Source organism: Phyllobates terribilis, unplaced genomic scaffold, assembly GCF_046119375.1.
Source record: "Phyllobates terribilis strain yellow unplaced genomic scaffold, ASM4611937v1 Scaffold_437__1_contigs__length_1545540, whole genome shotgun sequence".
NCBI lineage: Eukaryota > Metazoa > Chordata > Amphibia > Anura > Dendrobatidae > Phyllobates > Phyllobates terribilis.
Genome location: NW_027363197.1, coordinates 573965 through 599497, shown reverse-complemented (window position 1 = coordinate 599497; position 25533 = coordinate 573965). Strand labels below are relative to the sequence as shown.

At 44.1% G+C, this 25533-nt stretch overlaps 16 non-coding genes across 16 annotated transcripts; all 16 read left to right on the top strand.

Annotated features, from left to right (window-relative positions):
• Positions 1-525: 525 nt before the first annotated feature.
• On the top strand, positions 526-716 carry LOC141228275 (U2 spliceosomal RNA). The gene has a single exon (XR_012295191.1). It is a non-coding gene; the product is annotated as a U2 spliceosomal RNA (small nuclear RNA).
• A 1115-nt stretch (positions 717-1831) lies between these two features.
• LOC141228715 (U2 spliceosomal RNA) lies at positions 1832-2022 on the top strand. The gene has a single exon (XR_012295518.1). It is a non-coding gene; the product is annotated as a U2 spliceosomal RNA (small nuclear RNA).
• A 1115-nt stretch (positions 2023-3137) lies between these two features.
• Positions 3138-3328, top strand: LOC141228714 (U2 spliceosomal RNA). Its single transcript, XR_012295517.1, has one exon. It is a non-coding gene; the product is annotated as a U2 spliceosomal RNA (small nuclear RNA).
• Positions 3329-9322: 5994 nt separating this feature from the next.
• Positions 9323-9504, top strand: LOC141228465 (U2 spliceosomal RNA). The gene has a single exon (XR_012295332.1). It is a non-coding gene; the product is annotated as a U2 spliceosomal RNA (small nuclear RNA).
• Positions 9505-10619: 1115 nt separating this feature from the next.
• LOC141228713 (U2 spliceosomal RNA) lies at positions 10620-10810 on the top strand. The gene has a single exon (XR_012295516.1). It is a non-coding gene; the product is annotated as a U2 spliceosomal RNA (small nuclear RNA).
• Positions 10811-11925: 1115 nt separating this feature from the next.
• Positions 11926-12116, top strand: LOC141228712 (U2 spliceosomal RNA). Its single transcript, XR_012295515.1, has one exon. It is a non-coding gene; the product is annotated as a U2 spliceosomal RNA (small nuclear RNA).
• A 1115-nt stretch (positions 12117-13231) lies between these two features.
• LOC141228710 (U2 spliceosomal RNA) lies at positions 13232-13422 on the top strand. The gene has a single exon (XR_012295513.1). It is a non-coding gene; the product is annotated as a U2 spliceosomal RNA (small nuclear RNA).
• Positions 13423-14537: 1115 nt separating this feature from the next.
• Positions 14538-14728, top strand: LOC141228708 (U2 spliceosomal RNA). The gene has a single exon (XR_012295512.1). It is a non-coding gene; the product is annotated as a U2 spliceosomal RNA (small nuclear RNA).
• Positions 14729-15843: 1115 nt separating this feature from the next.
• LOC141228707 (U2 spliceosomal RNA) lies at positions 15844-16034 on the top strand. The gene has a single exon (XR_012295511.1). It is a non-coding gene; the product is annotated as a U2 spliceosomal RNA (small nuclear RNA).
• Positions 16035-17149: 1115 nt separating this feature from the next.
• LOC141228706 (U2 spliceosomal RNA) lies at positions 17150-17340 on the top strand. The gene has a single exon (XR_012295510.1). It is a non-coding gene; the product is annotated as a U2 spliceosomal RNA (small nuclear RNA).
• A 1115-nt stretch (positions 17341-18455) lies between these two features.
• Positions 18456-18646, top strand: LOC141228285 (U2 spliceosomal RNA). The gene has a single exon (XR_012295201.1). It is a non-coding gene; the product is annotated as a U2 spliceosomal RNA (small nuclear RNA).
• A 1115-nt stretch (positions 18647-19761) lies between these two features.
• Positions 19762-19952, top strand: LOC141228705 (U2 spliceosomal RNA). Its single transcript, XR_012295509.1, has one exon. It is a non-coding gene; the product is annotated as a U2 spliceosomal RNA (small nuclear RNA).
• Positions 19953-21068: 1116 nt separating this feature from the next.
• Positions 21069-21259, top strand: LOC141228703 (U2 spliceosomal RNA). The gene has a single exon (XR_012295507.1). It is a non-coding gene; the product is annotated as a U2 spliceosomal RNA (small nuclear RNA).
• A 1116-nt stretch (positions 21260-22375) lies between these two features.
• Positions 22376-22566, top strand: LOC141228702 (U2 spliceosomal RNA). Its single transcript, XR_012295506.1, has one exon. It is a non-coding gene; the product is annotated as a U2 spliceosomal RNA (small nuclear RNA).
• A 1115-nt stretch (positions 22567-23681) lies between these two features.
• On the top strand, positions 23682-23872 carry LOC141228701 (U2 spliceosomal RNA). The gene has a single exon (XR_012295505.1). It is a non-coding gene; the product is annotated as a U2 spliceosomal RNA (small nuclear RNA).
• A 1115-nt stretch (positions 23873-24987) lies between these two features.
• On the top strand, positions 24988-25178 carry LOC141228184 (U2 spliceosomal RNA). The gene has a single exon (XR_012295104.1). It is a non-coding gene; the product is annotated as a U2 spliceosomal RNA (small nuclear RNA).
• Positions 25179-25533: the final 355 nt, after the last annotated feature.

Sequence of the window (25533 nt, the reverse complement as noted above, 5' to 3'; positions counted from 1 at the left end):
TGGCATTCTATTAAACTGTTGCTTATGGCGGTCTCTGTGAGCTTCTCAGCGACATTCAGCCAGCCAGGTATCCTGCCTGCAGTAGATGGAATGTGGCAATGGAACGCTGGCTGCGCGTGTCATAATAGGCTCTGAGCCTTTATATACCTGTGCACAGCAGCAGCCACCTTCCGTCTGCTGCTGGACAGCCAGCAGCAGCAGGAGAGGTATGTAATCAGGAGCCCTCCTGCTAAGGGTAGACAGCTGCTCGTTCCACCCCACCCCCCGCCTTAATTGGTTCTCCTCCCTTCCAACGGTGTTGAGGCGGGTGGGAACAGCAGGGGGTGAAGGTGCTGTGTTTAAAGAGGTGGAGTTATGCAGATCTAAAACGCGTGGATTGCAGCAGCAGCAAGCCGAAAAGTGCAGGCATGTAAGGGATCTAGAGGTTGACAACATGTCTTCTTAACGGGAGTCCAGGAGCTCATCTCCACAAATGGACTTTTCAGGATCCTTGGGTGGCTCCGTAGTTTGAAACCAATTCTGGTTATCGCTTCTCGGCCTTTTGGCTAAGATCAAGTGTAGTATCTGTTCTTATCAGTTTAATATCTGATACGTCCCCTATCTGAGGACCATATATTAAATGGATTTTTAGAACAGGGAGATGGAAAAAGAGCTTGCTCTGTCCACTCCACGCATTGACCTGGTATTGCAGTATCTCCAGGACCGGTGCACCCCTTCTTTAATGCAGTTTCTAAAATCAGAAAGAATTGAATTCAATGTTTTTTGTTCATTTTGCTTGTTTGTCGGATTTGGGGATGGACTCTTTGGCTTTGCTTTTCTTCTCCTCATTGGATTTTTCATGTTCAAAGTTGCAGAAACCAGATTACAAGCTCATTTTGGTTCAACTTCAGCAACTGTGCATTGCATTGCCATGTAATGTGATGCAATGCTATCTTTCTAGCTCTCCCTTTTTACTTCCTTTTGGATAAACAGACATATTAGGCAAGCATTTTGGAGCTTTCACCTAAATAACTACAGGTGGTGAGATAAGCTGCACAATATAATTGACCTTTCAGTATATTGTTGCACACACACCATCTATTTAGCAAATGCCCTTGTTATCAACAGCAGCCTTTTAAACTCACCTGAGCTAACAGGTATGTGCGCTGGTTACTCTGCTGCGCTTAAAATTTCTTTTTTGGTTTGCTACAATGCCTTTTCTGAAACGTTGTCTCCTTCTGCTGGAACACTGACTTCTTTCATTTAATGCCTGCAGACTATAAAAGAGAACCCAACCCAAAAAGTTTGGTTGATTAGTCTGTGGCATTCTGTTAAACTGTTGCTTATGGCGGTCTCTGTGAGCTTCTCAGCGACATTCAGCCAGCCAGGTATCCTGCCTGCAGTAGATGGAATGTGGCAATGGAACGCTGGCTGCGCGTGTCATAATAGGCTCTGAGCCTTTATATACCTGTGCACAGCAGCAGCCACCTTCAGTCTGCTGCTGGACAGCCAGCAGCAGCAGCAGCAGGAGAGGTATGTAATCAGGAGCCCTCCTGCTAAGGGTAGACAGCTGCTCGTTCCACCCCACCCCCCGCCTTAATTGGTTCTCCTCCCTTCCAACGGTGTTGAGGCGGGTGGGAACAGCAGGGGGTGAAGGTGCTGTGTTTAAAGAGGTGGAGTTATGCAGATCTAAAACGCGTGGATTGCAGCAGCAGCAAGCCGAAAAGTGCAGGCATGTAAGGGATCTAGAGGTTGACAACATGTCTTCTTAACGGGAGTCCAGGAGCTCATCTCCACAAATGGACTTTTCAGGATCCTTTTGTGGCTCCGTAGTTTGAAACCAATTCTGGTTATCGCTTCTCGGCCTTTTGGCTAAGATCAAGTGTAGTATCTGTTCTTATCAGTTTAATATCTGATACGTCCCCTATCTGGGGACCATATATTAAATGGATTTTTAGAACAGGGAGATGGAAAAAGAGCTTGCTCTGTCCACTCCACGCATTGACCTGGTATTGCAGTATCTCCAGGACCGGTGCACCCCTTCTTTAATGCAGTTTCTAAAATCAGAAAGAATTGAATTCAATGTTTTTTGTTCATTTTGCTTGTTTGTCGGATTTGGGGATGGACTCTTTGGCTTTGCTTTTCTTCTCCTCATTGGATTTTTCATGTTCAAAGTTGCAGAAGCCAGATTACAAGCTCATTTTGGTTCAACTTCAGCAACTGTGCATTGCATTGCCATGTAATGTGATGCAATGCTATCTTTCTAGCTCTCCCTTTTTACTTCCTTTTGGATAAACAGACATATTAGGCAAGCATTTTGGAGCTTTCACCTAAATAACTACAGGTGGTGAGATAAGCTGCACAATATAATTGACCTTTCAGTATATTGTTGCACACACACCATCTATTTAGCAAATGCCCTTGTTATCAACAGCAGCCTTTTAAACTCACCTGAGCTAACAGGTATGTGCGCTGGTTACTCTGCTGCGCTTAAAATTTCTTTTTTGGTTTGCTACAATGCCTTTTCTGAAACGTTGTCTCCTTCTGCTGGAACACTGACTTCTTTCATTTAATGCCTGCAGACTATAAAAGAGAACCCAACCCAAAAAGTTTGGTTGATTAGTCTGTGGCATTCTATTAAACTGTTGCTTATGGCGGTCTCTGTGAGCTTCTCAGCGACATTCAGCCAGCCAGGTATCCTGCCTGCAGTAGATGGAATGTGGCAATGGAACGCTGGCTGCGCGTGTCATAATAGGCTCTGAGCCTTTATATACCTGTGCACAGCAGCAGCCACCTTCAGTCTGCTGCTGGACAGCCAGCAGCAGCAGCAGCAGGAGAGGTATGTAATCAGGAGCCCTCCTGCTAAGGGTAGACAGCTGCTCGTTCCACCCCACCCCCCGCCTTAATTGGTTCTCCTCCCTTCCAACGGTGTTGAGGCGGGTGGGAACAGCAGGGGGTGAAGGTGCTGTGTTTAAAGAGGTGGAGTTATGCAGATCTAAAACGCGTGGATTGCAGCAGCAGCAAGCCGAAAAGTGCAGGCATGTAAGGGATCTAGAGGTTGACAACATGTCTTCTTAACGGGAGTCCAGGAGCTCATCTCCACAAATGGACTTTTCAGGATCCTTGGGTGGCTCCGTAGTTTGAAACCAATTCTGGTTATCGCTTCTCGGCCTTTTGGCTAAGATCAAGTGTAGTATCTGTTCTTATCAGTTTAATATCTGATACGTCCCCTATCTGGGGACCATATATTAAATGGATTTTTAGAACAGGGAGATGGAAAAAGAGCTTGCTCTGTCCACTCCACGCATTGACCTGGTATTGCAGTATCTCCAGGACCGGTGCACCCCTTCTTTAATGCAGTTTCTAAAATCAGAAAGAATTGAATTCAATGTTTTTTGTTCATTTTGCTTGTTTGTCGGATTTGGGGATGGACTCTTTGGCTTTGCTTTTCTTCTCCTCATTGGATTTTTCATGTTCAAAGTTGCAGAAGCCAGATTACAAGCTCATTTTGGTTCAACTTCAGCAACTGTGCATTGCATTGCCATGTAATGTGATGCAATGCTATCTTTCTAGCTCTCCCTTTTTACTTCCTTTTGGATAAACAGACATATTAGGCAAGCATTTTGGAGCTTTCACCTAAATAACTACAGGTGGTGAGATAAGCTGCACAATATAATTGACCTTTCAGTATATTGTTGCACACACACCATCTATTTAGCAAATGCCCTTGTTATCAACAGCAGCCTTTTAAACTCACCTGAGCTAACAGGTATGTGCGCTGGTTACTCTGCTGCGCTTAAAATTTCTTTTTTGGTTTGCTACAATGCCTTTTCTGAAACGTTGTCTCCTTCTGCTGGAACACTGACTTCTTTCATTTAATGCCTGCAGACTATAAAAGAGAACCCAACCCAAAAAGTTTGGTTGATTAGTCTGTGGCATTCTGTTAAACTGTTGCTTATGGCGGTCTCTGTGAGCTTCTCAGCGACATTCAGCCAGCCAGGTATCCTGCCTGCAGTAGATGGAATGTGGCAATGGAACGCTGGCTGCGCGTGTCATAATAGGCTCTGAGCCTTTATATACCTGTGCACAGCAGCAGCCACCTTCAGTCTGCTGCTGGACAGCCAGCAGCAGCAGCAGCAGGAGAGGTATGTAATCAGGAGCCCTCCTGCTAAGGGTAGACAGCTGCTCGTTCCACCCCACCCCCCGCCTTAATTGGTTCTCCTCCCTTCCAACGGTGTTGAGGCGGGTGGGAACAGCAGGGGGTGAAGGTGCTGTGTTTAAAGAGGTGGAGTTATGCAGATCTAAAACGTGTGGATTGCAGCAGCAGCAAGCCGAAAAGTGCAGGCATGTAAGGGATCTAGAGGTTGACAACATGTCTTCTTAACGGGAGTCCAGGAGCTCATCTCCACAAATGGACTTTTTAGGATCCTTGGGTGGCTCCGTAGTTTGAAACCAATTCTGGTTATCGCTTCTCGGCCTTTTGGCTACGACCAAGTGTTGTTGCTGGAAGACTCCAAAGCCTATCGCATCCTCGGCCTTGAGGCATCGGCAGTTCTACTGTCTTAAGCCTCCTGCTGCTATAGGGGGTGTGCGTGCTGAAGAGAACCAAGAAGGCGATCGACTTATCTGAATATGGCGATGGCGACATCGGCTACTCTCCGTTCTGCTGGAGCTGGCGACTTGAAGATCAAGAACTCTTTCAAGATTGAAGTTGAAGAGCGAGCCCGTGACAAGTTCTCCCTGTCTTTCTTCGTGAGGAAGGTCCTGCTTGAGATCCTGCAGGTGAAAAGGGAGAACATTCTGGCACTTCAAGATGCTCCTGGACGCTTTGTGCTTACCCTGACCTCTGAAGTGGCATCTCAGAATTTTTACCATCAGATCAAGCTGAGACTTCAGGAGGAAGATCTTAAAGGACTGTGTTTTGTGACCCTCTGCCTGGCAGAAGAGAAGTCTGTGGTGGTTCATATGAGCAATCCGCATGTCTCTGAAAAGGATGTGGCTGCGTTTCTGCATAACTATTGCTCTGAGGTCTACTTTTCTCACAAAATCATGAACTCTGAGAGGTTGTGGACCGGAAAATACAAGTTCATCGTGAAGCTGAGAGAAGGTTTGGGAATTGGTGGACTCATTCATCCGCCTCAGAGCTTCCTGATTGGCAGAGAGAGAGGAAGACTCTTCTATCCAGGGATGCCTATCTTCTGCAGAAAATGTATGGACTTTGGGCATTCCTTTGAGAGCTGCAAGGAGGAGAACGCTCTTTGCAAGAAGTGCTATCAAAAAGGACATGTCACTCTGAACTGCCCAAATCAGATGATCTGTAATATCTGCCGTATCCCTGGGCACTCTTTTCGGGATTGTCCGTTGAGAAAAAAGACCTTCAGCTATGCAGATGCAGCTCGGGGGGGAGCCCCTCCGAAGCGGTCCAGTCCTGAAGAACAAACAGACAAATCCAAGGACCCTCCCGGGAACCCTTCTGGGGATCCGCCCAAGGACACTGCTGGGGACCCGCCTGGGGATAGCATTGTTCTCAAGGATTGGTCGGAGAGTCCAGATGGTCATGTGGTGGAGGAGAATCCAGCTGAGTCTGAAGTGGAGATGGGAGAGGAGTCTTCTAAGGAGGCTGGTGGTGAGGAGGAGGAGGAGGAGATTAACATTGACGTGGAGGTTTTGAGGAAAAGGAAAAAGGAGAAGTCGAGTTTGTTTAAGGGAGAGAGCGCCAGCAAAAGACCTGCTGGGCGTTTGAAAATAGTCCTCCCTAATTACTCACCTAAACCGATCATCTCAGTTCCTAAACCTGTAAACCCATCTGATCCGGTGAACATCGAGGAATTCTCAGACACGGACGTTTCTGCGGGTCCCTCTACCCCGGTCGGATTCATGTCAGATACGGACTCAAGCTCTGTTTAAATGATTTATGGCTACACTCAAAATTGCCTCACTAAATGTGAGGAGTTTAAAGGGCTCTGTCAAGAGAGCTGCTTTATTTTCTTACCTGATGACTTTAGATGCTGATATTTTTTTACTTCAAGAATGCGGCATTGACCATGACCCTAACTATAACAAACTAAGGGAAGATTGGGCGAACGGACCTTCCATCTGGTCCGGTGAAAATGGATCGCGTGCTACTGGTGTTGGCGTCCTGTTTAAAAACAAAGACTTTAAGGTTACCTCGTTCACTGAAGTTGAACCTGGACGTGCACTAGTTGTTAATGTGAGTTACTGTGGATCCGAGTTCAAGCTGATTAATGTTTATGCATCTCCGATTAAAGAGGAAAGATCCAGTTTATTAGATATCATCAAACTCTTTATACCTGGTCCTACACCAACTGTGGTTGGCGGTGACTTCAATGGTATCCGGTCTGATGAAAATAGGACATCAGGTACTAGAAGGAAAGACAAAACTGAGATGCAGTTAAAAAATCTAATCGACGATACTTGCCTGAATGATGTCTGGAGAGTAAAGAATACCTCTGAACCAGGATACACTTGGGAGAACAATCTTCTAAAATCAAGAATTGACTTTGTTCTGACATCACAGAGTTTTAAAGTGAATAAAGTGGATCTAACAGGTAACATCTTTTCTGACCACAAAACGTTAATTACTCACTTGGAATTGCCCAGTCTAGAGAAAGGGCGAGGTGTCTGGAAGTTGAACACTCTGCTGCTGGAAGATGAAAGTATAAAAGAGGAATTTTTGAAATTTTATAAAAAACTACAGGGGAAAAAACATTATTACAAAAGAATTCTAGAATGGTGGGAGTATGTGAAGTCTCAAATTAGACATTTTTTTCTCTTAGCTGGCAAAAGGAAGGCCAGACAGAATCAGAAATGGTTTAAAGACCTGAATACAAAACTGCAAACAGGTTACAAACTCAGAAATGCAGGGATAGATATGGAGGATGTTATTTTACAAGTCAAAGAAGACATTAAAAAAGCAATTGAACAGAAAGGCAAAGAAATAATTTTCAACGCCAAGGTAGAACATATGGAAAAAAATGAAACATGTTCCAGGTTCTTTTTCAAAAAATCTTTAGAACGCAAAGAATTAATTAAAGAACTTGATGGTGAAACAACTAAAGATGGACTGTTGGACAAAGCGCAAACTTTTTATCAAAATCTTTTTAGCGAAAAGAAAATTGACGCTGATTTTTTACCTGATGCTCTTAATTCATTGCAGAATCACCTTGAAAAGCAAGATCAAGAGTTGTTGATTGAAGATATCTGTGAAGAAGAACTGCTAAGTGCAATCAAAAGCTTTTCTAGAGGAAAAACACCGGGTACTGACGGACTACAAATTGAATTTTATCTTACTTTTTGGGAGATTTTAAAAGACGACCTGTTTGAGATTTTTAAAGCTGTCTTTTTATGTGACAAATTGCCTGAATCTTGGAGAAGTGGTGTGGTCACCCTGCTTTTTAAAAAAGGAGATAAGACTAATCTAGAGAACTGGAGACCAATCACGTTACTCAACGTAGATTATAAAATTATGGCAAAAATCATGGTGAACAGAATGAAGAAGGTGATAGAGAAGGTCGTGCATCCTGATCAGGTATGTGGTGTGCCTGGTCGTACAATTGCAGAAAACTTGAATATTATACGGGACGCAATTTGGTATCAGCAAGAGAGGAAGAAAAAAGCTAGCTCTTCTGTCCCTTGATTTCCAGAAAGCGTACGACAGAGTCTCTCATAAGTACCTGTATTCTGTGTTAAAGAAAATGAAATTCCCGGATGTTTTTATTAAGCACATTGCACTTTTATATGATGGAAGTTTTAGCAGGATTTTAATTAATGGTTTTTTATCTTCAGAAGTTGTTCTAAAGTCGGGCGTCAAACAAGGATGCCCACTTTCGCCTCTGCTCTTTATCTGCGCAATCGAGCCTCTACTGGCAATGTTGAGGAAAGATAAGATGGTGAAAGGTGTACCCATACCAGGTGGAAATGGACTAAGTACTAAGTCACTGGGGTACATGGATGACATCACGATCCTGTGCGACTCAGAACAATCGCTGAGAAGAGCAGTAAGAACTACTGATTTTTTCTGTTTAGCATCTGCCTTCAAACTGAACTTGGAGAAGAGCGAATGTCTTGGATTCGGTGATTGGTCAGATGCGCAGATTCCTCAACTTAAAATAAGAAGTGATAAGATCAAAATTTTAGGTGTTGTGTTTACAAAAAAGAATGATGGAGAAGAAAGTTGGCAGTTGGTGAAGGAGAAAATGCAAAAGAAGATAAGTTTATGGAAACTCAGAAAATTATCAATGGAAGGTAAAAACTTGATCATTAAGTCTTTGTTGTTGCCGATAATGTTGTTTTTAAGTATGGTGTACCCCCCGAATGAGAACACAGTAAAGTTTCTCCAGAGACAAATTTTTCTTTTTCTGTGGGGATCAAAAATGGAGAAGGTTCGAAGAGAGACAATGTACAAGCAGCATAAATATGGTGGAAAGAATATCCCAAATATCAAAAAATTTTTGTACCTAAAGTTCTTTAGTTTTTGCTTCAAAATGACCAATCTAAGAACTCATTGGTCTTTCTACTTAAGATATGCAGCTGGAGATATCTTTAGGAAAAGAAAGTGGATAACATTGCCCCCAAATTCTCCTGTCCTAATTACACCGCCAAAACAATATGTCTTACTAGAAAAAACAATTAGACTTTATAACTTACCTGAAGTAGATGTGGAGATGCTGTCAAATTCAAGAAGACTGGCTCTAGAGACAAAGAGAAAAGAAACGATGACAGCAGTGGCAAACTTTACATACACTAAAAGTGGAAGAATTTGGAGAATGACTTATGCACCTTATCTAACAAATGAATATAAAGACTTGGCATGGGCAATAGTGCAAGAATGTGTTCCTGTTAGATTTTTTCAACACAGAAGGGGATTGTGCAATACTGCAAGATGCCCTAGAACAGGCTGTGTTAGAGAGGAAACAGTTTTACACACCTTTTGGAACTGTTTTTATGCCCAAAATGTCTGGAAAGAAGTTGGAAGTCTCTTAAAGTTTGTTACTGGTCTTAAGTTTTTAAATCACGAAGTAGTTTTATATGGAAATTTTACATGTCAATCAAAAGAAAAAGAAAGAGTCATTTGGATAATGATAAATGGAATAAAGAATGCGCTATGGAAAGTCCGAAACATATTGCTTTTTAAAAGAGATTTTATAAGTGAAAGTGAATGCATAAAATTAGCACTAAGTGAAATATATATTTATTACCTGTTAGATCTGAAGAGAATTGGGAAAAAAAGAGCCAAGAGTCTATGGAACTTTCATCTGTGGAACCTTGTAGCATGAACAGATTATAAGGCAAGAGAAATATTAGAAGAGAAATAACAACTGAAATATAAGAACAAAATGAAAAAGAAAAAAATCTGTTCTTATCAGTTTAATATCTGATACGTCCCCTATCTGGAGACCATATATTAAATGGATTTTTAGAACAGGGAGATGGAAAAAGAGCTTGCTCTGTCCACTCCACGCATTGACCTGGTATTGCAGTATCTCCAGGACCGGTGCACCCCTTCTTTAATGCAGTTTCTAAAATCAGAAAGAATTGAATTCAATGTTTTTTGTTCATTTTGCTTGTTTGTCGGATTTGGGGATGGACTCTTTGGCTTTGCTTTTCTTCTCCTCATTGGATTTTTCATGTTCAAAGTTGCAGAAGCCAGATTACAAGCTCATTTTGGTTCAACTTCAGCAACTGTGCATTGCATTGCCATGTAATGTGATGCAATGCTATCTTTCTAGCTCTCCCTTTTTACTTCCTTTTGGATAAACAGACATATTAGGCAAGCATTTTGGAGCTTTCACCTAAATAACTACAGGTGGTGAGATAAGCTGCACAATATAATTGACCTTTCAGTATATTGTTGCACACACACCATCTATTTAGCAAATGCCCTTGTTATCAACAGCAGCCTTTTAAACTCACCTGAGCTAACAGGTATGTGCGCTGGTTACTCTGCTGCGCTTAAAATTTCTTTTTTGGTTTGCTACAATGCCTTTTCTGAAACGTTGTCTCCTTCTGCTGGAACACTGACTTCTTTCATTTAATGCCTGCAGACTATAAAAGAGAACCCAACCCAAAAAGTTTGGTTGATTAGTCTGTGGCATTCTGTTAAACTGTTGCTTATGGCGGTCTCTGTGAGCTTCTCAGCGACATTCAGCCAGCCAGGTATCCTGCCTGCAGTAGATGGAATGTGGCAATGGAACGCTGGCTGCGCGTGTCATAATAGGCTCTGAGCCTTTATATACCTGTGCACAGCAGCAGCCACCTTCAGTCTGCTGCTGGACAGCCAGCAGCAGCAGCAGCAGGAGAGGTATGTAATCAGGAGCCCTCCTGCTAAGGGTAGACAGCTGCTCGTTCCACCCCACCCCCCGCCTTAATTGGTTCTCCTCCCTTCCAACGGTGTTGAGGCGGGTGGGAACAGCAGGGGGTGAAGGTGCTGTGTTTAAAGAGGTGGAGTTATGCAGATCTAAAACGCGTGGATTGCAGCAGCAGCAAGCCGAAAAGTGCAGGCATGTAAGGGATCTAGAGGTTGACAACATGTCTTCTTAACGGGAGTCCAGGAGCTCATCTCCACAAATGGACTTTTCAGGATCCTTGGGTGGCTCCGTAGTTTGAAACCAATTCTGGTTATCGCTTCTCGGCCTTTTGGCTAAGATCAAGTGTAGTATCTGTTCTTATCAGTTTAATATCTGATACGTCCCCTATCTGGGGACCATATATTAAATGGATTTTTAGAACAGGGAGATGGAAAAAGAGCTTGCTCTGTCCACTCCACGCATTGACCTGGTATTGCAGTATCTCCAGGACCGGTGCACCCCTTCTTTAATGCAGTTTCTAAAATCAGAAAGAATTGAATTCAATGTTTTTTGTTCATTTTGCTTGTTTGTCGGATTTGGGGATGGACTCTTTGGCTTTGCTTTTCTTCTCCTCATTGGATTTTTCATGTTCAAAGTTGCAGAAGCCAGATTACAAGCTCATTTTGGTTCAACTTCAGCAACTGTGCATTGCATTGCCATGTAATGTGATGCAATGCTATCTTTCTAGCTCTCCCTTTTTACTTCCTTTTGGATAAACAGACATATTAGGCAAGCATTTTGGAGCTTTCACCTAAATAACTACAGGTGGTGAGATAAGCTGCACAATATAATTGACCTTTCAGTATATTGTTGCACACACACCATCTATTTAGCAAATGCCCTTGTTATCAACAGCAGCCTTTTAAACTCACCTGAGCTAACAGGTATGTGCGCTGGTTACTCTGCTGCGCTTAAAATTTCTTTTTTGGTTTGCTACAATGCCTTTTCTGAAACGTTGTCTCCTTCTGCTGGAACACTGACTTCTTTCATTTAATGCCTGCAGACTATAAAAGAGAACCCAACCCAAAAAGTTTGGTTGATTAGTCTGTGGCATTCTGTTAAACTGTTGCTTATGGCGGTCTCTGTGAGCTTCTCAGCGACATTCAGCCAGCCAGGTATCCTGCCTGCAGTAGATGGAATGTGGCAATGGAACGCTGGCTGCGCGTGTCATAATAGGCTCTGAGCCTTTATATACCTGTGCACAGCAGCAGCCACCTTCAGTCTGCTGCTGGACAGCCAGCAGCAGCAGCAGCAGGAGAGGTATGTAATCAGGAGCCCTCCTGCTAAGGGTAGACAGCTGCTCGTTCCACCCCACCCCCCGCCTTAATTGGTTCTCCTCCCTTCCAACGGTGTTGAGGCGGGTGGGAACAGCAGGGGGTGAAGGTGCTGTGTTTAAAGAGGTGGAGTTATGCAGATCTAAAACGCGTGGATTGCAGCAGCAGCAAGCCGAAAAGTGCAGGCATGTAAGGGATCTAGAGGTTGACAACATGTCTTCTTAACGGGAGTCCAGGAGCTCATCTCCACAAATGGACTTTTCAGGATCCTTGGGTGGCTCCGTAGTTTGAAACCAATTCTGGTTATCGCTTCTCGGCCTTTTGGCTAAGATCAAGTGTAGTATCTGTTCTTATCAGTTTAATATCTGATACGTCCCCTATCTGGGGACCATATATTAAATGGATTTTTAGAACAGGGAGATGGAAAAAGAGCTTGCTCTGTCCACTCCACGCATTGACCTGGTATTGCAGTATCTCCAGGACCGGTGCACCCCTTCTTTAATGCAGTTTCTAAAATCAGAAAGAATTGAATTCAATGTTTTTTGTTCATTTTGCTTGTTTGTCGGATTTGGGGATGGACTCTTTGGCTTTGCTTTTCTTCTCCTCATTGGATTTTTCATGTTCAAAGTTGCAGAAGCCAGATTACAAGCTCATTTTGGTTCAACTTCAGCAACTGTGCATTGCATTGCCATGTAATGTGATGCAATGCTATCTTTCTAGCTCTCCCTTTTTACTTCCTTTTGGATAAACAGACATATTAGGCAAGCATTTTGGAGCTTTCACCTAAATAACTACAGGTGGTGAGATAAGCTGCACAATATAATTGACCTTTCAGTATATTGTTGCACACACACCATCTATTTAGCAAATGCCCTTGTTATCAACAGCAGCCTTTTAAACTCACCTGAGCTAACAGGTATGTGCGCTGGTTACTCTGCTGCGCTTAAAATTTCTTTTTTGGTTTGCTACAATGCCTTTTCTGAAACGTTGTCTCCTTCTGCTGGAACACTGACTTCTTTCATTTAATGCCTGCAGACTATAAAAGAGAACCCAACCCAAAAAGTTTGGTTGATTAGTCTGTGGCATTCTGTTAAACTGTTGCTTATGGCGGTCTCTGTGAGCTTCTCAGCGACATTCAGCCAGCCAGGTATCCTGCCTGCAGTAGATGGAATGTGGCAATGGAACGCTGGCTGCGCGTGTCATAATAGGCTCTGAGCCTTTATATACCTGTGCACAGCAGCAGCCACCTTCAGTCTGCTGCTGGACAGCCAGCAGCAGCAGCAGCAGGAGAGGTATGTAATCAGGAGCCCTCCTGCTAAGGGTAGACAGCTGCTCGTTCCACCCCACCCCCCGCCTTAATTGGTTCTCCTCCCTTCCAATGGTGTTGAGGCGGGTGGGAACAGCAGGGGGTGAAGGTGCTGTGTTTAAAGAGGTGGAGTTATGCAGATCTAAAACGCGTGGATTGCAGCAGCAGCAAGCCGAAAAGTGCAGGCATGTAAGGGATCTAGAGGTTGACAACATGTCTTCTTAACGGGAGTCCAGGAGCTCATCTCCACAAATGGACTTTTCAGGATCCTTGGGTGGCTCCGTAGTTTGAAACCAATTCTGGTTATCGCTTCTCGGCCTTTTGGCTAAGATCAAGTGTAGTATCTGTTCTTATCAGTTTAATATCTGATACGTCCCCTATCTGGGGACCATATATTAAATGGATTTTTAGAACAGGGAGATGGAAAAAGAGCTTGCTCTGTCCACTCCACGCATTGACCTGGTATTGCAGTATCTCCAGGACCGGTGCACCCCTTCTTTAATGCAGTTTCTAAAATCAGAAAGAATTGAATTCAATGTTTTTTGTTCATTTTGCTTGTTTGTCGGATTTGGGGATGGACTCTTTGGCTTTGCTTTTCTTCTCCTCATTGGATTTTTCATGTTCAAAGTTGCAGAAGCCAGATTACAAGCTCATTTTGGTTCAACTTCAGCAACTGTGCATTGCATTGCCATGTAATGTGATGCAATGCTATCTTTCTAGCTCTCCCTTTTTACTTCCTTTTGGATAAACAGACATATTAGGCAAGCATTTTGGAGCTTTCACCTAAATAACTACAGGTGGTGAGATAAGCTGCACAATATAATTGACCTTTCAGTATATTGTTGCACACACACCATCTATTTAGCAAATGCCCTTGTTATCAACAGCAGCCTTTTAAACTCACCTGAGCTAACAGGTATGTGCGCTGGTTACTCTGCTGCGCTTAAAATTTCTTTTTTGGTTTGCTACAATGCCTTTTCTGAAACGTTGTCTCCTTCTGCTGGAACACTGACTTCTTTCATTTAATGCCTGCAGACTATAAAAGAGAACCCAACCCAAAAAGTTTGGTTGATTAGTCTGTGGCATTCTGTTAAACTGTTGCTTATGGCGGTCTCTGTGAGCTTCTCAGCGACATTCAGCCAGCCAGGTATCCTGCCTGCAGTAGATGGAATGTGGCAATGGAACGCTGGCTGCGCGTGTCATAATAGGCTCTGAGCCTTTATATACCTGTGCACAGCAGCAGCCACCTTCAGTCTGCTGCTGGACAGCCAGCAGCAGCAGCAGCAGGAGAGGTATGTAATCAGGAGCCCTCCTGCTAAGGGTAGACAGCTGCTCGTTCCACCCCACCCCCCGCCTTAATTGGTTCTCCTCCCTTCCAATGGTGTTGAGGCGGGTGGGAACAGCAGGGGGTGAAGGTGCTGTGTTTAAAGAGGTGGAGTTATGCAGATCTAAAACGCGTGGATTGCAGCAGCAGCAAGCCGAAAAGTGCAGGCATGTAAGGGATCTAGAGGTTGACAACATGTCTTCTTAACGGGAGTCCAGGAGCTCATCTCCACAAATGGACTTTTCAGGATCCTTGGGTGGCTCCGTAGTTTGAAACCAATTCTGGTTATCGCTTCTCGGCCTTTTGGCTAAGATCAAGTGTAGTATCTGTTCTTATCAGTTTAATATCTGATACGTCCCCTATCTGGGGACCATATATTAAATGGATTTTTAGAACAGGGAGATGGAAAAAGAGCTTGCTCTGTCCACTCCACGCATTGACCTGGTATTGCAGTATCTCCAGGACCGGTGCACCCCTTCTTTAATGCAGTTTCTAAAATCAGAAAGAATTGAATTCAATGTTTTTTGTTCATTTTGCTTGTTTGTCGGATTTGGGGATGGACTCTTTGGCTTTGCTTTTCTTCTCCTCATTGGATTTTTCATGTTCAAAGTTGCAGAAGCCAGATTACAAGCTCATTTTGGTTCAACTTCAGCAACTGTGCATTGCATTGCCATGTAATGTGATGCAATGCTATCTTTCTAGCTCTCCCTTTTTACTTCCTTTTGGATAAACAGACATATTAGGCAAGCATTTTGGAGCTTTCACCTAAATAACTACAGGTGGTGAGATAAGCTGCACAATATAATTGACCTTTCAGTATATTGTTGCACACACACCATCTATTTAGCAAATGCCCTTGTTATCAACAGCAGCCTTTTAAACTCACCTGAGCTAACAGGTATGTGCGCTGGTTACTCTGCTGCGCTTAAAATTTCTTTTTTGGTTTGCTACAATGCCTTTTCTGAAACGTTGTCTCCTTCTGCTGGAACACTGACTTCTTTCATTTAATGCCTGCAGACTATAAAAGAGAACCCAACCCAAAAAGTTTGGTTGATTAGTCTGTGGCATTCTGTTAAACTGTTGCTTATGGCGGTCTCTGTGAGCTTCTCAGCGACATTCAGCCAGCCAGGTATCCTGCCTGCAGTAGATGGAATGTGGCAATGGAACGCTGGCTGCGCGTGTCATAATAGGCTCTGAGCCTTTATATACCTGTGCACAGCAGCAGCCACCTTCAGTCTGCTGCTGGACAGCCAGCAGCAGCAGCAGCAGGAGAGGTATGTAATCAGGAGCCCTCCTGCTAAGGGTAGACAGCTGCTCGTTCCACCCCACCCCCCGCCTTAATTGGTTCTCCTCCCTTCCAACGGTGTTGAGGCGGGTGGGAACAGCAGGGGGTGAAGGTGCTGTGTTTAAAGAGGTGGAGTTATGCAGATCTAAAACGCGTGGATTGCAGCAGCAGCAAGCCGAAAAGTGCAGGCATGTAAGGGATCTAGAGGTTGACAACATGTCTTCTTAACGGGAGTCCAGGAGCTCATCTCCACAAATGGACTTTTCAGGATCCTTGGGTGGCTCCGTAGTTTGAAACCAATTCTGGTTATCGCTTCTCGGCCTTTTGGCTAAGATCAAGTGTAGTATCTGTTCTTATCAGTTTAATATCTGATACGTCCCCTATCTGGGGACCATATATTAAATGGATTTTTAGAACAGGGAGATGGAAAAAGAGCTTGCTCTGTCCACTCCACGCATTGACCTGGTATTGCAGTATCTCCAGGACCGGTGCACCCCTTCTTTAATGCAGTTTCTAAAATCAGAAAGAATTGAATTCAATGTTTTTTGTTCATTTTGCTTGTTTGTCGGATTTGGGGATGGACTCTTTGGCTTTGCTTTTCTTCTCCTCATTGGATTTTTCATGTTCAAAGTTGCAGAAGCCAGATTACAAGCTCATTTTGGTTCAACTTCAGCAACTGTGCATTGCATTGCCATGTAATGTGATGCAATGCTATCTTTCTAGCTCTCCCTTTTTACTTCCTTTTGGATAAACAGACATATTAGGCAAGCATTTTGGAGCTTTCACCTAAATAACTACAGGTGGTGAGATAAGCTGCACAATATAATTGACCTTTCAGTATATTGTTGCACACACACCATCTATTTAGCAAATGCCCTTGTTATCAACAGCAGCCTTTTAAACTCACCTGAGCTAACAGGTATGTGCGCTGGTTACTCTGCTGCGCTTAAAATTTCTTTTTTGGTTTGCTACAATGCCTTTTCTGAAACGTTGTCTCCTTCTGCTGGAACACTGACTTCTTTCATTTAATGCCTGCAGACTATAAAAGAGAACCCAACCCAAAAAGTTTGGTTGATTAGTCTGTGGCATTCTGTTAAACTGTTGCTTATGGCGGTCTCTGTGAGCTTCTCAGCGACATTCAGCCAGCCAGGTGTCCTGCCTGCAGTAGATGGAATGTGGCAATGGAACGCTGGCTGCGCGTGTCATAATAGGCTCTGAGCCTTTATATACCTGTGCACAGCAGCAGCCACCTTCAGTCTGCTGCTGGACAGCCAGCAGCAGCAGCAGCAGGAGAGGTATGTAATCAGGAGCCCTCCTGCTAAGGGTAGACAGCTGCTCGTTCCACCCCACCCCCCGCCTTAATTGGTTCTCCTCCCTTCCAACGGTGTTGAGGCGGGTGGGAACAGCAGGGGGTGAAGGTGCTGTGTTTAAAGAGGTGGAGTTATGCAGATCTAAAACGCGTGGATTGCAGCAGCAGCAAGCCGAAAAGTGCAGGCATGTAAGGGATCTAGAGGTTGACAACATGTCTTCTTAACGGGAGTCCAGGAGCTCATCTCCACAAATGGACTTTTCAGGATCCTTGGGTGGCTCCGTAGTTTGAAACCAATTCTGGTTATCGCTTCTCGGCCTTTTGGCTAAGATCAAGTGTAGTATCTGTTCTTATCAGTTTAATATCTGATACGTCCCCTATCTGGGGACCATATATTAAATGGATTTTTAGAACAGGGAGATGGAAAAAGAGCTTGCTCTGTCCACTCCACGCATTGACCTGGTATTGCAGTATCTCCAGGACCGGTGCACCCCTTCTTTAATGCAGTTTCTAAAATCAGAAAGAATTGAATTCAATGTTTTTTGTTCATTTTGCTTGTTTGTCGGATTTGGGGATGGACTCTTTGGCTTTGCTTTTCTTCTCCTCATTGGATTTTTCATGTTCAAAGTTGCAGAAGCCAGATTACAAGCTCATTTTGGTTCAACTTCAGCAACTGTGCATTGCATTGCCATGTAATGTGATGCAATGCTATCTTTCTAGCTCTCCCTTTTTACTTCCTTTTGGATAAACAGACATATTAGGCAAGCATTTTGGAGCTTTCACCTAAATAACTACAGGTGGTGAGATAAGCTGCACAATATAATTGACCTTTCAGTATATTGTTGCACACACACCATCTATTTAGCAAATGCCCTTGTTATCAACAGCAGCCTTTTAAACTCACCTGAGCTAACAGGTATGTGCGCTGGTTACTCTGCTGCGCTTAAAATTTCTTTTTTGGTTTGCTACAATGCCTTTTCTGAAACGTTGTCTCCTTCTGCTGGAACACTGACTTCTTTCATTTAATGCCTGCAGACTATAAAAGAGAACCCAACCCAAAAAGTTTGGTTGATTAGTCTCTGGCATTCTGTTAAACTGTTGCTTATGGCGGTCTCTGTGAGCTTCTCAGCGACATTCAGCCAGCCAGGTATCCTGCCTGCAGTAGATGGAATGTGGCAATGGAACGCTGGCTGCGCGTGTCATAATAGGCTCTGAGCCTTTATATACCTGTGCACAGCAGCAGCCACCTTCAGTCTGCTGCTGGACAGCCAGCAGCAGCAGCAGCAGGAGAGGTATGTAATCAGGAGCCCTCCTGCTAAGGGTAGACAGCTGCTCGTTCCACCCCACCCCCCGCCTTAATTGGTTCTCCTCCCTTCCAACGGTGTTGAGGCGGGTGGGAACAGCAGGGGGTGAAGGTGCTGTGTTTAAAGAGGTGGAGTTATGCAGATCTAAAACGCGTGGATTGCAGCAGCAGCAAGCCGAAAAGTGCAGGCATGTAAGGGATCTAGAGGTTGACAACATGTCTTCTTAACGGGAGTCCAGGAGCTCATCTCCACAAATGGACTTTTCAGGATCCTTGGGTGGCTCCGTAGTTTGAAACCAATTCTGGTTATCGCTTCTCGGCCTTTTGGCTAAGATCAAGTGTAGTATCTGTTCTTATCAGTTTAATATCTGATACGTCCCCTATCTGGGGACCATATATTAAATGGATTTTTAGAACAGGGAGATGGAAAAAGAGCTTGCTCTGTCCACTCCACGCATTGACCTGATATTGCAGTATCTCCAGGACCGGTGCACCCCTTCTTTAATGCAGTTTCTAAAATCAGAAAGAATTGAATTCAATGTTTTTTGTTCATTTTGCTTGTTTGTCGGATTTGGGGATGGACTCTTTGGCTTTGCTTTTCTTCTCCTCATTGGATTTTTCATGTTCAAAGTTGCAGAAGGCAGATTACAAGCTCATTTTGGTTCAACTTCAGCAACTGTGCATTGCATTGCCATGTAATGTGATGCAATGCTATCTTTCTAGCTCTCCCTTTTTACTTCCTTTTGGATAAACAGACATATTATTCAAGCATTTTGGAGCTTTCACCTAAATAACTACAGGTGGTGAGATAAGCTGCACAATATAATTGACCTTTCAGTATATTGTTGCACACACACCATCTATTTAGCAAATGCCCTTGTTATCAACAGCAGCCTTTTAAACTCACCTGAGCTAACAGGTATGTGCGCTGGTTACTCTGCTGCGCTTAAAATTTCTTTTTTAGTTTGCTACAATGCCTTTTCTGAAACGTTGTCTCCTTCTGCTGGAACACTGACTTCTTTCATTTAATGCCTGCAGACTATAAAAGAGAACCCAACCCAAAAAGTTTGGTTGATTAGTCTGTGGCATTCTGTTAAACTGTTGCTTATGGCGGTCTCTGTGAGCTTCTCAGCGACATTCAGCCAGCCAGGTATCCTGCCTGCAGTAGATGGAATGTGGCAATGGAACGCTGGCTGCGCGTGTCATAATAGGCTCTGAGCCTTTATATACCTGTGCACAGCAGCAGCCACCTTCAGTCTGCTGCTGGACAGCCAGCAGCAGCAGCAGCAGGAGAGGTATGTAATCAGGAGCCCTCCTGCTAAGGGTAGACAGCTGCTCGTTCCACCCCACCCCCCGCCTTAATTGGTTCTCCTCCCTTCCAACGGTGTTGAGGCGGGTGGGAACAGCAGGGGGTGAAGGTGCTGTGTTTAAAGAGGTGGAGTTATGCAGATCTAAAACGCGTGGATTGCAGCAGCAGCAAGCCGAAAAGTGCAGGCATGTAAGGGATCTAGAGGTTGACAACATGTCTTCTTAACGGGAGTCCAGGAGCTCATCTCCACAAATGGACTTTTCAGGATCCTTGGGTGGCTCCGTAGTTTGAAACCAATTCTGGTTATCGCTTCTCGGCCTTTTGGCTAAGATCAAGTGTAGTATCTGTTCTTATCAGTTTAATATCTGATACGTCCCCTATCTGGGGACCATATATTAAATGGATTTTTAGAACAGGGAGATGGAAAAAGAGCTTGCTCTGTCCACTCCACGCATTGACCTGGTATTGCAGTATCTCCAGGACCGGTGCACCCCTTCTTTAATGCAGTTTCAAAAATCAGAAAGAATTGAATTCAATGTTTTTTGTTCATTTTGCTTGTTTGTCGGATTTGGGGATGGACTCTTTGGCTTTGCTTTTCTTCTCCTCATTGGATTTTTCATGTTCAAAGTTGCAGAAGCCAGATTACAAGCTCATTTTGGTTCAACTTCAGCAACTGTGCATTGCATTGCCATGTAATGTGATGCAATGCTATCTTTCTAGCTCTCCCTTTTTACTTCCTTTTGGATAAACAGACATATTAGGCAAGCATTTTGGAGCTTTCACCTAAATAACTACAGGTGGTGAGATAAGCTGCACAATATAATTGACCTTTCAGTATATTGTTGCACACACACCATCTATTTAGCAAATGCCCTTGTTATCAACAGCAGCCTTTTAAACTCACCTGAGCTAACAGGTATGTGCGCTGGTTACTCTGCTGCGCTTAAAATTTCTTTTTTGGTTTGCTACAATGCCTTTTCTGAAACGTTGTCTCCTTCTGCTGGAACACTGACTTCTTTCATTTAATGCCTGCAGACTATAAAAGAGAACCCAACCCAAAAAGTTTGGTTGATTAGTCTGTGGCATTCTGTTAAACTGTTGCTTATGGCGGTCTCTGTGAGCTTCTCAGCGACATTCAGCCAGCCAGGTATCCTGCCTGCAGTAGATGGAATGTGGCAATGGAACGCTGGCTGCGCGTGTCATAATAGGCTCTGAGCCTTTATATACCTGTGCACAGCAGCAGCCACCTTCAGTCTGCTGCTGGACAGCCAGCAGCAGCAGCAGCAGGAGAGGTATGTAATCAGGAGCCCTCCTGCTAAGGGTAGACAGCTGCTCGTTCCACCCCACCCTCCCGCCTTAATTGGTTCTCCTCCCTTCCAACGGTGTTGAGGCGGGTGGGAACAGCAGGGGGTGAAGGTGCTGTGTTTAAAGAGGTGGAGTTATGCAGATCTAAAACGCGTGGATTGCAGCAGCAGCAAGCCGAAAAGTGCAGGCATGTAAGGGATCTAGAGGTTGACAACATGTCTTCTTAACGGGAGTCCAGGAGCTCATCTCCACAAATGGACTTTTCAGGATCCTTGGGTGGCTCCGTAGTTTGAAACCAATTCTGGTTATCGCTTCTCGGCCTTTTGGCTAAGATCAAGTGTAGTATCTGTTCTTATCAGTTTAATATCTGATACGTCCCCTATCTGGGGACCATATATTAAATGGATTTTTAGAACAGGGAGATGGAAAAAGAGCTTGCTCTGTCCACTCCACGCATTGACCTGGTATTGCAGTATCTCCAGGACCGGTGCACCCCTTCTTTAATGCAGTTTCTAAAATCAGAAAGAATTGAATTCAATGTTTTTTGTTCATTTTGCTTGTTTGTCGGATTTGGGGATGGACTCTTTGGCTTTGCTTTTCTTCTCCTCATTGGATTTTTCATGTTCAAAGTTGCAGAAGCCAGATTACAAGCTCATTTTGGTTCAACTTCAGCAACTGTGCATTGCATTGCCATGTAATGTGATGCAATGCTATCTTTCTAGCTCTCCCTTTTTACTTCCTTTTGGATAAACAGACATATTAGGCAAGCATTTTGGAGCTTTCACCTAAATAACTACAGGTGGTGAGATAAGCTGCACAATATAATTGACCTTTCAGTATATTGTTGCACACACACCATCTATTTAGCAAATGCCCTTGTTATCAACAGCAGCCTTTTAAACTCACCTGAGCTAACAGGTATGTGCGCTGGTTACTCTGCTGCGCTTAAAATTTCTTTTTTGGTTTGCTACAATGCCTTTTCTGAAACGTTGTCTCCTTCTGCTGGAACACTGACTTCTTTCATTTAATGCCTGCAGACTATAAAAGAGAACCCAACCCAAAAAGTTTGGTTGATTAGTCTGTGGCATTCTGTTAAACTGTTGCTTATGGCGGTCTCTGTGAGCTTCTCAGCGACATTCAGCCAGCCAGGTATCCTGCCTGCAGTAGATGGAATGTGGCAATGGAACGCTGGCTGCGCGTGTCATAATAGGCTCTGAGCCTTTATATACCTGTGCACAGCAGCAGCCACCTTCAGTCTGCTGCTGGACAGCCAGCAGCAGCAGCAGCAGGAGAGGTATGTAATCAGGAGCCCTCCTGCTAAGGGTAGACAGCTGCTCGTTCCACCCTACCCTCCCGCCTTAATTGGTTCTCCTCCCTTCCAACGGTGTTGAGGCGGGTGGGAACAGCAGGGGGTGAAGGTGCTGTGTTTAAAGAGGTGGAGTTATGCAGATCTAAAACGCGTGGATTGCAGCAGCAGCAAGCCGAAAAGTGCAGGCATGTAAGGGATCTAGAGGTTGACAACATGTCTTCTTAACGGGAGTCCAGGAGCTCATCTCCACAAATGGACTTTTCAGGATCCTTGGGTGGCTCCGTAGTTTGAAACCAATTCTGGTTATCGCTTCTCGGCCTTTTGGCTAAGATCAAGTGTAGTATCTGTTCTTATCAGTTTAATATCTGATACGTCCCCTATCTGGGGACCATATATTAAATGGATTTTTAGAACAGGGAGATGGAAAAAGAGCTTGCTCTGTCCACTCCACGCATTGACCTGGTATTGCAGTATCTCCAGGACCGGTGCACCCCTTCTTTAATGCAGTTTCAAAAATCAGAAAGAATTGAATTCAATGTTTTTTGTTCATTTTGCTTGTTTGTCGGATTTGGGGATGGACTCTTTGGCTTTGCTTTTCTTCTCCTCATTGGATTTTTCATGTTCAAAGTTGCAGAAGCCAGATTACAAGCTCATTTTGGTTCAACTTCAGCAACTGTGCATTGCATTGCCATGTAATGTGATGCAATGCTATCTTTCTAGCTCTCCCTTTTTACTTCCTTTTGGATAAACAGACATATTAGGCAAGCATTTTGGAGCTTTCACCTAAATAACTACAGGTGGTGAGATAAGCTGCACAATATAATTGACCTTTCAGTATATTGTTGCACACACACCATCTATTTAGCAAATGCCCTTGTTATCAACAGCAGCCTTTTAAACTCACCTGAGCTAACAGGTATGTGCGCTGGTTACTCTGCTGCGCTTAAAATTTCTTTTTTGGTTTGCTACAATGCCTTTTCTGAAACGTTGTCTCCTTCTGCTGGAACACTGACTTCTTTCATTTAATGCCTGCAGACTATAAAAGAGAACCCAACCCAAAAAGTTTGGTTGATTAGTCTGTGGCATTCTGTTAAACTGTTGCTTATGGCGGTCTCTGTGAGCTTCTCAGCGACATTCAGCCAGCCAGGTATCCTGCCTGCAGTAGATGGAATGTGGCAATGGAACGCTGGCTGCGCGTGTCATAATAGGCTCTGAGCCTTTATATACCTGTGCACAGCAGCAGCCACCTTCAGTCTGCTGCTGGACAGCCAGCAGCAGCAGCAGCAGGAGAGGTATGTAATCAGGAGCCCTCCTGCTAAGGGTAGACAGCTGCTCGTTCCACCCCACCCCCCGCCTTAATTGGTTCTCCTCCCTTCCAACGGTGTTGAGGCGGGTGGGAACAGCAGGGGGTGAAGGTGCTGTGTTTAAAGAGGTGGAGTTATGCAGATCTAAAACGCGTGGATTGCAGCAGCAGCAAGCCGAAAAGTGCAGGCATGTAAGGGATCTAGAGGTTGACAACATGTCTTCTTAACGGGAGTCCAGGAGCTCATCTCCACAAATGGACTTTTCAGGATCCTTGGGTGGCTCCGTAGTTTGAAACTAATTCTGGTTATCGCTTCTCGGCCTTTTGGCTAAGATCAAGTGTAGTATCTGTTCTTATCAGTTTAATATCTGATACGTCCCCTATCTGGGGACCATATATTAAATGGATTTTTAGAACAGGGAGATGGAAAAAGAGCTTGCTCTGTCCACTCCACGCATTGACCTGGTATTGCAGTATCTCCAGGACCGGTGCACCCCTTCTTTAATGCAGTTTCTAAAATCAGAAAGAATTGAATTCAATGTTTTTTGTTCATTTTGCTTGTTTGTCGGATTTGGGGATGGACTCTTTGGCTTTACTTTTCTTCTCCTCATTGGATTTTTCATGTTCAAAGTTGCAGAAGCCAGATTACAAGCTCATTTTGGTTCAACTTCAGCAACTGTGCATTGCATTGCCATGTAATGTGATGCAATGCTATCTTTCTAGCTCTCCCTTTTTACTTCCTTTTGGATAAACAGACATATTAGGCAAGCATTTTGGAGCTTTCACCTAAATAACTACAGGTGGTGAGATAAGCTGCACAATATAATTGACCTTTCAGTATATTGTTGCACACACACCATCTATTTAGCAAATGCCCTTGTTATCAACAGCAGCCTTTTAAACTCACCTGAGCTAACAGGTATGTGCGCTGGTTACTCTGCTGCGCTTAAAATTTCTTTTTTGGTTTGCTACAATGCCTTTTCTGAAACGTTGTCTCCTTCTGCTGGAACACTGACTTCTTTCATTTAATGCCTGCAGACTATAAAAGAGAACCCAACCCAAAAAGTTTGGTTGATTAGTCTGTGGCATTCTGTTAAACTGTTGCTTATGGCGGTCTCTGTGAGCTTCTCAGCGACATTCAGCCAGCCAGGTATCCTGCCTGCAGTAGATGGAATGTGGCAATGGAACGCTGGCTGCGCGTGTCATAATAGGCTCTGAGCCTTTATATACCTGTGCACAGCAGCAGCCACCTTCAGTCTGCTGCTGGACAGCCAGCAGCAGCAGCAGCAGGAGAGGTATGTAATCAGGAGCCCTCCTGCTAAGGGTAGACAGCTGCTCGTTCCACCCCACCCCCCGCCTTAATTGGTTCTCCTCCCTTCCAACGGTGTTGAGGCGGGTGGGAACAGCAGGGGGTGAAGGTGCTGTGTTTAAAGAGGTGGAGTTATGCAGATCTAAAACGCGTGGATTGCAGCAGCAGCAAGCCGAAAAGTGCAGGCATGTAAGGGATCTAGAGGTTGACAACATGTCTTCTTAACGGGAGTCCAGGAGCTCATCTCCACAAATGGACTTTTCAGGATCCTTGGGTGGCTCCGTAGTTTGAAACCAATTCTGGTTATCGCTTCTCGGCCTTTTGGCTAAGATCAAGTGTAGTATCTGTTCTTATCAGTTTAATATCTGATACGTCCCCTATCTGGGGACCATATATTAAATGGATTTTTAGAACAGGGAGATGGAAAAAGAGCTTGCTCTGTCCACTCCACGCATTGACCTGGTATTGCAGTATCTCCAGGACCGGTGCAACCCTTCTTTAATGCAGTTTCTAAAATCAGAAAGAATTGAATTCAATGTTTTTTGTTCATTTTGCTTGTTTGTCGGATTTGGGGATGGACTCTTTGGCTTTGCTTTTCTTCTCCTCATTGGATTTTTCATGTTCAAAGTTGCAGAAGGCAGATTACAAGCTCATTTTGGTTCAACTTCAGCAACTGTGCATTGCATTGCCATGTAATGTGATGCAATGCTATCTTTCTAGCTCTCCCTTTTTACTTCCTTTTGGATAAACAGACATATTAGACAAGCATTTTGGAGCTTTCACCTAAATAACTACAGGTGGTGAGATAAGCTGCACAATATAATTGACCTTTCAGTATATTGTTGCACACA